Source organism: Schistocerca gregaria, chromosome 2 (genome assembly GCF_023897955.1).
Source record: "Schistocerca gregaria isolate iqSchGreg1 chromosome 2, iqSchGreg1.2, whole genome shotgun sequence".
Classification (NCBI taxonomy): Eukaryota; Metazoa; Arthropoda; class Insecta; order Orthoptera; family Acrididae; genus Schistocerca; species Schistocerca gregaria.
The window spans coordinates 223,491,159-223,505,604 of NC_064921.1; the positions used below are offsets into that span (position 1 = coordinate 223,491,159).

A 14,446-nucleotide genomic window follows, 5' to 3' on the forward strand; every position below is an offset into this window, starting at 1 on the left:
TAGATCATAACAATAAAAGACCCATTCCAACTTCTCACAAATTTGCTATATGGAAATTAACTTGTGTCAAACGCTCCTGCTACTACTTAGGGCAAAGAGGAAGAAACTTTGAAAATCGATACAAAGAGTATACTGACGTATTCCGTTTAAAAAATTTAAATAAATCCAGTTATTCAGACCACCTAGCACAAAATGGTCATTGAATTACGGAAAAAAATTCATCATCATCGATGTTCTACACATTCTGAACAAAGAAATAAAGGTGAATTCCGATACATGTAGAGGCTTTCAGTCATAACAATCAATCACATCAACACCACGTTAAATGAACAAACAGATTTAGCAAATAACGCATTTTTCCCAATTTTGAAGAATCTTTAAACTTGAAAATATGAACAGTCACCTTGAAGCTAAATACGTAGGACAAACACACACACATACACACACACACACACACACACATGCACAAAAACCCCTCCCATATACCATTCTCCCATTTCGTTAAACTACTCCACGTGCGAAGCTCAGATGCTTAATTGATAAGAAATAACAAGGTTTGCTAAGCAAAAAGGAATATGTCAAACATTATTTCAGTACTATACTTGTAGACTAAATGTAATCCCGGACTGTTAGTATTACAAAATTTATGAACATCATATATTAATTTCGCGCTCTGAATACATGCAACCTTTATAACAATGAATACTTACTGTCACTAATGTGCAGTATGAATATTAAGCAAAGAAAGTCTCTGCCCTGACACAGGTTCTTTGGAAATAACTTTACGCTCTGTGGTTAATTTACATTCTGTGGAGCACTTGGGAGATGCTACCAGCGTCAACATTTGTGAAGTAGTATAGAATTAACGTTACTAAAAAAATATGCATTCTGTTTTCCAGAGTAATGTGTGCATTTGGAATAAATCAGTGGATGCTAACAACTGTATGTAATGCCTTTAAGCTGATCTCATGACATAAATAATTACTGCCACGTTCAGTGCTTATTTGTATTGTTGTATTGTTTGTATACACTCCTGGAAATGGAAAAAAGAACACATTGACACCGGTGTGTCAGACCCACCATACTTGCTCCGGACACTGCGAGAGGGCTGTACAAGCGATGATCACACGCATGGCACAGCGGACACACCAGAAACCGCGGTGTTGGCCGTCGAATGGCGCTAGCTGCGCAGCATTTGTGCACCGCCGCCGTCAGTGTCAGCCAGTTTGCCGTGGCATACGGAGCTCCATCGCAGTCTTTAACACTGGTAGCATGCCGCGACAGCGTGGACGTGAACCGTATGTGCAGTTGACGGACTTTGACCGAGGGCGTATAGTGGGCATGCGGGAGGCCGGGTGGACGTACCGCCGAATTGCTCAACACGTGGGGCGTGAGGTCTCCACAGTAGTCCGATGTTGTTGCCAGTGGTCGGCGGAAGGTGCACGTGCCCGTCGACCTGGGACCGGACCGCAGCGACGCACGGATGCACGCCAAGACCGTAGGATCCTACACAGTGCCGTAGGGGACCGCACCGCCACTTAGCAGCAAATTAGGCACACTGTTGCTCCTGGGGTATCGGCGAGGACCATTCGCAACCGTCTCCATGAAGCTGGGCTACGGTCCCGCACACCGTTAGGCCGTCTTCCGCTCACGCCCCAACATCGTGCAGCCCGCCTCCAGTGGTGTCGCGACAGGCGTGAATGGAGGGACGAATGGAGACGTGTCGTCTTCAGCGATGAGAGTCGCTTCTGCCTTGGTGCCAATGATGGTCGTATGCGTGTTTGGCGCCGTGCAGGTGAGCGCCACAATCAGGACTGCATACGACCGAGGCACACAGGGCCAACACCCGGCATCATGGTGTGGGGAGCGATCTCCTACACTGGCCGTACACCTCTGGTGATCGTCGAGGGGACACTGAATAGTGCACGGTACATCCAAACCGTCATCGAACCCATCGTTCTACCATTCCTAGACCGGCAATGGAACTTGCTGTTCCAACAGGACAATGCACGTCCGCATGTATCCCGTGCCACCCAACGTGCTCTAGAAGGTGTAAGTCAACTACCCTGGCCAGCAAGATCTCCAGATCTGTCCCCCATTGAGCATGTTTGGGACTGGATGAAGCGTCGTCTCACGCGGTCTACACGTCCAGCACGAACGCTGGTCCAACTGAGGCGCCAGGTGGAAATGGCATGGCAAGCCGTTCCACAGGACTACATCCAGCATCGCTACGATCGTCTCAATGGGAGAATAGCAGCCTGCATTGCTGCGAAAGGTGGATATACACTGTACTAGTGCCGACATCGTGCATGCTCTGTTGCCTGTGTCTATGTGCCTGTGGTTCTGTCAGTGTGATCATGTGATGTATCTGACCCCAGGAATGTGTCTATAAAGTTTCCCCTTCCTGGGACAATGAATTCACGGTGTTCTTATTTTAATTTCCAGGAGTGTACATTTACAGAGCCACATGACCCCTCACAACGCTCCAGATATGCATTAAATATGTGCCATCTGATGAATCACCAGGTGATTCGATATTAGCCCTGATAAATCAAAATTGAAGAATAAGAAAAAGCGACAGGTGCCAGTTGTTTCTGGAAAACTTTATTCAGCACCGTCGCATTGTTCCAGATCCATGATGGATGAAAGTTCAATAGCTGGTTGTTTAGTAAAACTGGATAGCTTATACCTTCCGTTATTTATAAAATAACAGTGTTCAAGGAAATATTTTTTTCCTTCTAACGCTTTATTAGGAGCTATTGTTGAGGATGATGATGGGAGGGAGCGTGATGGGGAGAGATGGGGGTATAGGGTTACCAGCTAATACCTGACTGCACTGAGGGTTAATGGTCTCAGCAGGCTTGGGAACTACGGGGACAGGTGGTGTGGCTCCACCAACAACACATAGCCCATGAAGCTAACTTTAAAGGGAAGACTGTGCTGACCTCTCCTACTGCTTTTTGTGTGATGGGCCGACTTTCAGGCGCGTAGGTAGTCCAACATGAAAAGGTACCTTCGAGCACACCGAGAAAAAGATTTCCCTTTGTGCCAGCGTGGCCACGAAGCCAGTTTTTCCGTCAGTCATCCGTGCCGTTTTTTTAATATCGTGCTGGTATTAAAATTTTGCTCACTTTGTTATCCGACGGTCTTAAACTTCAGTAAAACATCTATGGGTCCAGAAACACTTCAAAACTGATTTTAGAGGAGAAATTTGAATAGTAAGTTTTCCAGCTCATTTCGTGTGCACTCAATCATACCGTGACTGCGGTCACTGGATTCGTGATTCTCTTCTGTATCAATCTGTGATTGGATTTTATAACCTTCTTTGTAAGGGCTAGACGGAACTGGTACTACCGCCTCTCCACCTGTGTATGAAACATCTAGCAAAAGTCACCCTGAACAGCCTCCGAAATTTGATAGGTGGTGCTCGGCTCATCATTTGCAGTGCAGTCGAAACAGTCAACATACTGATAGAAACAATAATTCTGTAACCTTAGGATCTGCATCCACTTACATGACAGTACAGAAATTTACTGGTGGATCACGTGCATCTGTTGTCTCCAGCATCACTCTAGAGGACAATACGTTCAGTAAGCCAATGACACATCAGTTTTTTTCCGAATTTTATCACTGAAATTCGACGATTGCTCCTGGATAATAACGGTGAATTCTAGATCCTTGTGATTTCCTAGTGTCAGTGCTAGTTAGTTTCCTCAGTTCATCTGCAGTGCTTACCGAGAGGATTGCTGTTGCCTTGGATCCTGCTCTGCATATTCTCCGCTAGGTTGACAGCTTTTGGGTGGTCATGTGGTTTGCCAGTTCCTCAGTCCACATAGAGCCATGTGGAGTCCTCGCTGTATGTGTGTCTTACGTGCTGTTATGGGGATGTTTATAATTCAGTTTCCCACTCAGTGCCCTTCCAGATGGTGCCAATATTGTGGGTATTTTTGTCATTAAAATATTTATCACACATCATTTTGCACGTTTCATTGCTTCTTTTTCTCCCTTTTCTTATGAATAATAGTTTTCCAGCAAAAATGTACACCACAGAACAGAGAGGATACGTAACACCAATCCGATGATTAGCTCGTAAAAAGAATTTTGCATTCTTACGTGTAGCAGAATCGTGTGTACATATTGCGGTAGATACCTAGCTAAATAGCTCTGTGTATTTTGTAAGCGAATTGGGAGTGACTTGAAACACCTTGCAAGGAGAGATCCACAGCGGTGAGATCGACTTTTGGAAGCTATCTGCATGGTGATGTAGGTTAAGATCTCAGCTACCACAAACAGCAGCCATTCATCATAGTACGCCCTCGTTTGCGAGTAACTGACGAAAAAAAGCCCGGAGTTTTGTGTGACACTCGGTAGCATTAAGAAGTTGCGTTATGTTGCCTGATTGCGTGATGTTATGTACAGGATAACAGCTTCATATGCATGAGGTTGTGGTTTTAAACCGCGTCAAACATTATTTTAATTCCTTGTCACACAATTTTAGTCATAATCTCAACTTCTTCATTTGCTGTATTTTTCTTCCTATTATTCTTTCTCCATTTGAAATCTTTGTTCTTGTGTTTTACACAATTCTATTTATTACTTTCGATGCAGTTTCTACTGTTTTTTGCACTCGTTTTTCGTCCACATTATTACATTTTTTATGTATTTTGCTTCATTTACGTTTTACTTATAAACCCGTCTTTCGTTTAAATTTTCATCTGCGTTATTTTGTAAACAGTGAAATAGGTTTTTAGGTTATGTTTTAAATGTTCGTATGACGAGTACCGTGCAAAAAAATTACACATCTGATAATAAAAATACATTTTTCACGTCACTGCAAAAATGTTATTCTGTCTTTTCTTTTTTAATTGATAGATCGGAATTTTCAAATAATTCAATATTATTTAGATAAATATAATTAAATTAATACACTCAAAAATTACGATTGGAGAAGGAGTGTTATAAGGAAAAAATGAAACAAATTAGATAGTTCATATGGTGATTATAATGATGTGACAAAGGAATAAAAATTCAAAATTACACTTAAACCAATTAACTGAATTGAAATAGCGACTGAAGTAATTTAGATGAAGATTTTTAAATAAAAAAATAGTGAACCTGCCGAGGTTTGAACTCTCAAGCCTGTACATGTCAAGTTGTTATACTATACATTGTCCCGCGCAAAGACACCACCAAATCGGACTTTTTAATGCTACTGACTGTCTCGCAAAAATTCTAACCTTTTTCGTCAATTACTTTTAAACGAGGGCCCATGAGTATGAAAGTCGATCGCACCGCTGAGGTCATCTCATTGTTAGTTGTAATTGTTACAGGCTCGTCCTTACGTTGCCGTGACAATTCAGATGCTCAACGACAGTATTAAACATCATACTACCAGACTTGAAGCCCTTAGCAAAAGTATCAAGGCAATAAACACTTATTTTCAAACCATTCTAATGTTAATCAACAAGTTGATAGCAAGCATTGATGTAATTGAAAAGTAGACAAGAGTTAACTGCACAGTTTGCCTGAATTTACACGTCAACGTAAAGAGGAATGTTCTACCTCCCCCTCTGAGACTGATTGTGAGCGAATGATCTCGCGAAATTGTCCGTACTATAAAGTAAAATCACGTAAAACTCTGTCATTTCACGGTACATAGGCACACGAGAATCTTTAAAAACATCTTCAAAGTTCCGACGGTATCAACCAACATTCTACTGCCTCATTTTACCAAGAACTAGAAAGCTATACTGCGAATGATCCCAGACATCGCTAAATAAAGTTGCAAATTCACCGAGTGTTATGTCAGTATATATTCCATGAATTCCCAACTCAAACTGGTGGTTCCTATTAAATGGCATCGTCGATTTAAATAGACTTCAAACCAAAACTTCAAGTCTTCTTTTTTTCATAAAAATAAATTGAATTAGCTTCATTCTACATGCACTGTTGTCCTTGAAGGTATGCAAATGTAGTTTCCTGCACCCTATAAATACAGAATTAGGAAACTTATGTAATAATTAACGTATCATTACCTTCAACATTTCAGGCGCCTTCATATCCTTAAATACATCCTTTACATCCTCTATCTTGAGATCAACACCGATTACACCAGCAATCAGTTGCACTAGGCGACATGGAGGGCTCACGTGGGTTGTAAAGAGTCAGTGGAGACATGTTGCCTTCTGAAAAATAAACTGAGCATTAAATAATTAACTTTTGAAGAAGCAGCCCCTCCCCAGCGCAATATGCAACTTGGTGGGCTGTGCATAAACATAAAAATAAAAGAAACTTTTCTTACCCTAACGACTTTACTAACAAAACACGAAATGTATGAGTAGATGTGGCGCAACTTATACTGAAGAAGCATCACAACTAGTTGGTAACAGTACATAAATTTTACGCTTAATTTATGTCAACATACCTTCAGTTTAACAGTCTACGACAAGATAATGACTTTGATGGTTATATATTAACATCACTCTGTGCGAGAGCAGCATTATTCTCTTACTTCCAAGCGCTGCCCTAAGGTATATCAAATGTTTCAGAAGATGCGTGTGGATTAACAAGCTATGACCCTACACAGAATTTTCAATGAAAAAAATTGTCAATAATATTCCACAATAATATTGTGCTATTTTTTGATGGTTTCCTTAGACGGCTCAATAATATTGTCAATAAATTGTGTAACGATATTTTGGTTCGGAATGTTGTATAATAGAGACGCTGCTGTGATAATTGCTCTTCTTCACTGCCAGAAGAGGAAAAAGGTAGATGAAAAACTTGTTCAAGGAGATTAGTCACGAAGACTTGCTGAGAGAATTGAGGTTGAACGAAAAAAAAAAAAGATTATGTGATTTTTTGTGTGTTGATGGTCCAATATTTGATACAAGACTGGAAGTGGTTTCCCTGCAGCAACAAATGAAACAGTAAAACGTTCCATCACGTCAGCGTTTATCTGTTACGCTACGACACCTTGCTACTTGTAATTCTTTCGATGACTTTAAATTTACACATGCACGTCCACTTTACATTGTCTCAGTTAATTACGGAAACGTGTCCTGCAATAATAAGTACACTTGAGAATTAGATTTGGGTCAACAATGTACATACAGAGATAATTTTCTGTATACACGTTTATTCGTAACTATGCATTAATAAAAATTTTTGAAAAATCTTCAATTGTTGACGTTTCTTATATTTCCTGAGCAACAAATAATGCGATTCATACACATCTTTTTTTGTATTCATCTGCCTTGACATTCCAAAATGCTGCAATGATTTATACATTTGGATATGATGGTTATTCTCTTTTGCCTTGGTTTGAACTCATTTTGTACACGACAACAACAAACGTAACATATCGGAACCTCCTTGGCGTGTGCAGCACAGGAGACTGTTAGCGATATTGTGTTCACTGCCCACAGACTGCAGAGTATTTCCAGGCAGCGCAATATTTTTCTAAAGTTTTTGATGTTCTCAGTATTACTAAGCAATCACTCAGTCTCACTCCTAGTCGGTCAACATTATTGCGCATCTAGAAAATACTGGAAATATTATTGAGGACCTAAGGGCTGCCTAATGAATATGACAACACTAGACTCTGATGTGTGCACAGTGTGTTTTCATGATATGGCAATACAAAGCGCAGTCATCTTGTAAATACACCGAAAAGCCAAAACATTATGACCACTACCCACTGAGAGACTGTAGTCACCTGTTAGTGCTGTGGGCACCTGACATGGTAAGGAAAATGCTTACGCAAACATAACACAGACGAATGGGGTATCATTCCAGCAAACACATGAGACACATCATCACAGAAATGGTGAACCTGGTCGGCTGTTCATTGCACCATGAGCATCTATGGAAAGTGGGTTTATGACGGTGTCACCACAAGTAGACGACAAGATGTTGAACCTCCATGCCTCATCGCGGAACATGGAGATCGGAAGGTTGTCCACTCTGCAAAACAATATCTGGTCATAAGAGTACAGTGCTGGTGCAAGTAGAAGGGCTTCGGGGCAAGCCGTTCAGCTCACATTGTTGAACATGGGGCTCTGCAGTAGATGACCCCTATGTCTTCCCCTATGTTTACCGAACGTCTTCGTCAGTTACGATGGCAATACGCATCGAGTCTGTACCGTGGATCGATGGAAATGTGTCGCTGGTTTGAGGAATCACGTTTCTTGTTTCATCAGGTAGACAGTCATGCTAAGGTATGTTGTCATACACACGAATGGGTGCTCGAAATATGAACCCAATGAAAGACGTCTAAACTTTACCGGGCACAAGATTCGTGCCCAGAAACTTCTGGTCCGTAATGAATGAGAATCGCATGCCGTGTGAGTAGACATCTGGTATCATCTACGGAATCCTACCAAGGATATTTCTAATCAGTGCACTATTGGGTTCCAAAAGGCGAACAATGCGTAAGTAAGCAGGTGATCGTACTGTTTGACTCATCATTATACAATATCCGTAGATATATTTTCCTTTGTATAATGTTGGTACATAAGTTCGCAGCATCCATAAGTTTAACAAACACAACAGATACACATAACGGAGATTTTAATCATCAAGAATATATTCTCCTTTACTGTTTACAACAGTCTGCCAACGCCATTGAAAAAATGACATGGTTTTGAGGTGAACTCGCCGAATTATGTTCGGAACGCATTTTCATCTGGAACGGAAGTTCCGTGAAGCTTGCTCAAGGGAGAGTGGACGAGGTGGAAACCTGAGGGCTCAAGATCAGTTTCCTCGTCACCATTAACGATACAGAACAGGAATGGTTGATGTTGTTCACGAGCCGATTGACGACGAACAAGCAGAGATGCACATATAGCTACCTACTGATTTCTGTGATTTTGGCTTAGAGCATGCGGTACCCCCCATACACCCGATTTTTGAACATTCTCCATAGCACGGAGCTGTCACACGATGGTGGAATGATCACAGTTCATCCCATTTGTCAGTTCTCGAGCACCATGACGTGGGTCATTGTAGATTAAAACGTTTAAACAATAAAACCCCGAGGGTCTTCCTGAATCTGGAGGGTCACTACTGTCAAAACGACCATCTTAAAACGATACAAGCATTTTCTTGCCGCGCTCTGTCCAATAACATTATCCCTATACAAGGCGCTTATGTTTCTGGTTGCCGCAGCAGCTGTCACTCCTCTATTGAACACAAAAGGAATAACAAGTCGTAAATTTCCTTTCTCTCCACTTGGCACTCAATTATCTAGCGTCCAAATGTCCACTCACTATCTTCGGATGACAAGATGGCAATACGTATACTGAAAAAGCAACTTTGAACTACAAACGAAAAATGACAATTGAGAAATAAACCGATAGCAACCGCAATACCAACATGAAAAACAAAAGCGCTACGATGTTACGCATCTTACGCTAGTGAACACACACACTCAGTCAAAATGGCTCTGAGCACTATGGGACTTAACATCTGAGGTCATCAGTCCCCTAGAACTTAGAACTACTTAAACCTAATTAACCTAAGGACATCACACATATCCATGCCCGAGGCAGGACTCGAACCTGCGACCGTAGCGGTCGCGCGGTTCCAGACTGAAGCGCCTAGAACCGCTCCGCCACAACGGCCGGCCACACTCAGTCGTAGATAGATGTGACGTAAGACAGTGAGTGTTAGAAACGCTGGGCAGAGAATGCAATTTGATTTTTGGTGGTCACGAACTTCACAATCAGTAAGGCATTACGTGATCCATGACGACAGCCAATACTAAAGTATTTGCCTATTTTAACTCTTAAAATTTTAGTAGTGAACATCATACCTACGGCTTCTGTTCAGTTCTTTAATAATGGTCCATTATGCTGCTAATGTCAGCAAGAATGTGAGTGATTTGCATCATTTCTTCTAGTTAATGTATATGTTCTTTTTGTTTGAAACACTGTATTTTATACACTACGAAATCTGGAAATTTGTGGTAAGTTCGTATGGGACCAGACTGAAGAGGTTATCGGTCCCTAGGCTTACACGCTACTTAATCTAACTTAAACTAACTTATGCTAAGGATAACAGCCACACCCATGCCCGAGGGAGGACTGGAACCTCCGCGAACCGTGGCAAGGCACCCTAGACAGCGCGGCTCCCACGCGCGGCTATACAATATGAAAGAAGAACTGAGTGAAGGATATACATGTTGTCTTTTCTCTATATTTACAATTTAATGGAGTCCAGAAATGTCCTAGTTATCATGCAAAAGCTACAGCTGAATAATCAACTTATTTTATTGAGGCAAAGTAGAAAAATAACTAAATTGGTGTGTAAATCCTAAGGAGGAAACTAACTTCTTACATGTCGTGTGACTGCGAAGTAATATAACTTGATGAATCTTGGAGATAAATAAAAACAACACTACAGCACAGAAATCAACTGAAAGAAATGCACAGTGATCGAAACAGAAATGACACATTTATTCAAAGGCCCCGTCAAGTGTGTTACAGGCCTATAGACCTGTTACCGACTGCAATCCAACTGCGTTTGGTGATTCCACTTTAACAACAAACTTTCTGTTATATTCACGCCATTCCTCATCATAACATCAAAGTATGGTGCCTCAACAGATTTGTGTCTAAAGACCTCGTCATGAGTTCGCCAACTGATAATGAATTTTTGCTCTCTGAACGAGTAAATATATTCCTTAACCAGGAGTTTTAAAGCAACTTTGTGACTGGTTACTACCGTTGAAAACCTTAATTATTCTTGTCATGCACTACGGAGATTTAGTGTCACTAATCAGGAGAGTGAGTGTTGGAACATTATCTAACATACGTGGCGTCTGGCTGGGGAGTGTTGTGGAGTTCCACGGTGCCTCTTTCGTGATAGGCTACGGCCGCTTTCTTTATACCGCTGAAGGAGCTGCGTCATTGTCATCAATGACATAGACATCATGACGCCACAATATACGCGTAACAGAGAAAACCTTACTCGCTGGTTCCAAGTTCTTGAAAATTTCCAATTCGTCTTCCTATCTATTGCCTTACTTCAAAGACAAAGAAGCATACATTTCATTTTTAAATGTTCGCTGCATTGTATCAAGCGTGTTTGATACAGTGGAAAATCTAATTGATCTACGAGCGTATGTACCAAAATTGCACAATTAACGTTTTTTTCTTCCGCCCATATACAGCTACATTATTAATGTGGAAACTCAAACCGCTTGTCGTTCGTGGTGGCTCCAGCTGATGACGCCACTGTTATGTAGAGAGTAGAGTGACGACACAAGCTGATTCTTATTAACGTCGTTTAAAAAACCCCAAGCGATGTAGTAATTTAAGACACGTAGAGTCGTAAGTGTCTGGAACAGACAAAAAATGGATAAGAAATGGCAATGAGACGTCACCAGTCGATGCATCTCGTCACACGTGCAGCGGTTGGGGGTGGTTGTGAAGGGATCACAGCGATACAATAATTGCATTCGAACAAACGGCGCAAATTTCGAATACCTTTCGAAATATGACCTGTTGTAAAAGTAGAAGCTACAAAATTATTGTCCTCGTTGTAACAAATCAAAAGCGGTTTTTATTTTATGTTTCATTGTTTCTTTCCTTTTGTACCTTCTTTTATTTTGTTTACATACGCAGAAAAGAACACGTAGGTCATTTACAGGTAACGACACACTTCGGCAGCTTGTACTCGTATACTTGTGACGCACACGGTGGGTTTTTGTTGTACTTTGCAATAAGCCAGCGGACAGCGAGAGTGGTAAATAAAATAATAATTCTTATATCAATGTAAACACATAACTTTCTAATGCAAAAAAATACTACTTGCCAGACGCAAGACACGAACCCCGCGATCCACGCACTCAAGTCACACACGTGGGCCCAGAGTCGCGCCTACATGAATGCTTGCCTTCGGTTGCGATGATCAAGTGCGGCAGAGCGACAGGCTCAATTGCTGCACGTGTAGCGATGTACGTCATCTGATGACGTCACATGTTCAACCACTTTTGAGGTATTTCCCAATATTTTCGGCCCTATGTGTCTTACATTAAATTACTTCTCAGCATTGGATGCTTTGAAACGTTAATAAGAATCTCGCTGTATGGGGGATGGTGGCCAATTATCAGGTAACCGCCATGTATTTCCGAGACAGCGTGCGTGCTTAGTCGTCTACAGGCTATAAACAAGGCATCAGTCCGACAAGCGGCTCCAAAACAGCACATCTACCCTTTTATTTTGCGCGTGGCTAAAGCGAATACCGTTCCTGTATGACTGCTCGTTTCATGTACTGTATTCTGAACAGTCTGGCGTGAAGCAGTGTGTACAACGGACGAACGATGGAATACGAAATATTAGCCATTTATTACCGTATAGAAAAAGCTGCCTCCAAAATTCAGGCACGTCTTATACTCGAAATTAATATAAAAATGTCTAGTGTTTGATACAAAGTTCCCGCCATTCTTTAGAATGGCCATATATTCTATGCCACAGAAAACCTATCTCTGGTGATCCACAAGCTTGCTAACAGTCTCTCCCTCCCGTCTCGCCACCACAAACTCAGAACACTGTGTAGCATACGTTACGTCATTGTAGTCTATGGTGCCAGTGAACTTGAACTGTCCGAAAGAACACATACCATCTTCATATAGGTAAGGCTTATCGGCCGGTGATCTTCTTCAGTGCGAATGCACTTACATTGTCCGAACTCTTATGGGAATCGGTAGACTGACTGCCGCGAGTAATAAGTATACTGGGCAGGGGCACTGTAAATGTAGTGTGTGGACAGTAAATTGGGAATGTGGGTCTCACAGGGAGTGTGCCAGAGATACGTTACTGCAGACACACTATCTTCTGTGTCCTTGGTGGCTCATATGAATATAGTGTCTGCCATGTGAGCAGGAGATCCCTGGGTCCAGTTCTGGCCGGGGTACCCTTTTTCACCTGTTCCCGTTGATATTTATCAACGCCTGTAAGCAGCTAAAGGTATGGATTTCATTTTAATTTCGTTCTTCGAGAGCTGCAAGACCACCAATATAGTATCCATCCATACCCATTCTGCATTCCGACGGACTTTGGCAATTCCAGCAGGACAATGCGACACCCCACATGTATAGAATTGCTACGGAGTGGCTTCTACGGACATATGGACATCCCTCCAAGATTCATGGTGTCAGTTCCCTCCAGCACTGCTTCAGACGAAGTCGTGTCAATGCCACGCGTGTTGCAGCACTTCTGCGTGCTCGCAGGGGCGCTACACGATATTAGGCAGGTGTACCAGTTTCTTTGGCTCTTCAAGATACATGAAGAGGGCTACGATGACAAAGAAGAGGAAGAAGAAGAAAGTTCAGATGACGATTTTCAGGGATTTTATAGGTCAGTTCGGTTTTGTAAACTAAGATTTTTTTTAGTCTGGCTTTGCAGTCGAATAATAAAACTGCTAAAAGTGTTATCTTAAAAGAAATTGCTTAAAACTTTAGGTGCGTCTTACAGGTAGGTTTTCTTGAAGTTTTGGAAGTAATGTGAAATGGTCGGATAAAGTTTCTTTGCTTCACTTCGTATGTTCTGAAGCCCTTTCAGTTTTCACTGCTGGAATAGCCATTGTTGAAGTTCTAAGCTTTGAATATCTTTTTTCGTCGCCGTAAAATATTTTTTTCAGTCAGTCACTGTGGACCAGATAACTTTCTACCATGATGGCAAATCCAGAACACATATTTTTCACTCACTCTTACAAACACTAAATCATAAATCTCGGAAAGATAATTCCACTTCAGCTGATTTTCGAGAACGAAATATTTAGAGTATGCTTCCTATGTTGGCACAGAAGTAGTAATCACGTAATTGTTCACCCACGTTATATACTCTAGGGGAAAAACAGTAAGGTTTTTAGTGCCTTATATTTTTTCATAACTAAAATTTGCTCTGTGAAACGTCAATAAATAGCAGTTGAAAGTCAATCCATAAATAAAAAAATTAGGCGGCGTCTAAAGTGGATGAATTACTACTGTACAGACATTTCTGGCGAACAATTTTTTCACAGTAACAAACCACTACCGGAGATGAACGGAGCAGTAACTGAAAAAAAGAGTGAATGGACCACGATCCGAACTCGAGACCCATCAGGAACCAGGCACCATAGCGGTACACACAAATAAGAATTTGGCAATAAGTACGTTTGGGACTGGGTGTGTTATGCATTAATTCACTGTTAATGTTGGTATGGGTACTAATATCATCGTACGACAAGGTGGCTAATTTTATTCGCTCTTGTGGTGACGACATACTATTTGCACACTGCACAACCAAATAGTCTTGGACGAATAGTAGACAAAACGAACTGTTACCAGTTAGACGTTACTAATGCCGTACCACAGCACAGAAGGCCTACATCACAGGGGAAGGAATAAATAGTCTTGAACAATCTGGAGTTGCTTCTGTTGTCTTTAAAATTATAGATTCGA

General features: G+C 41.5%; 1 protein-coding gene across 1 annotated transcript in view; it reads right to left on the reverse strand.

The window, feature by feature from the left end:
- The window catches only part of LOC126336727 (glutathione S-transferase 1-like), a 136,634-nt gene that overhangs the window by 121,988 nt on the left and 200 nt on the right, over positions 1 to 14,446 (reverse strand). Inside the window, exon 2 of the mRNA XM_050000712.1 lies at positions 6,036 to 6,185. The gene's annotated coding sequence lies outside the window, so the exon portion shown is untranslated. The remainder of the gene's footprint in view (positions 1 to 6,035; positions 6,186 to 14,446) is intronic.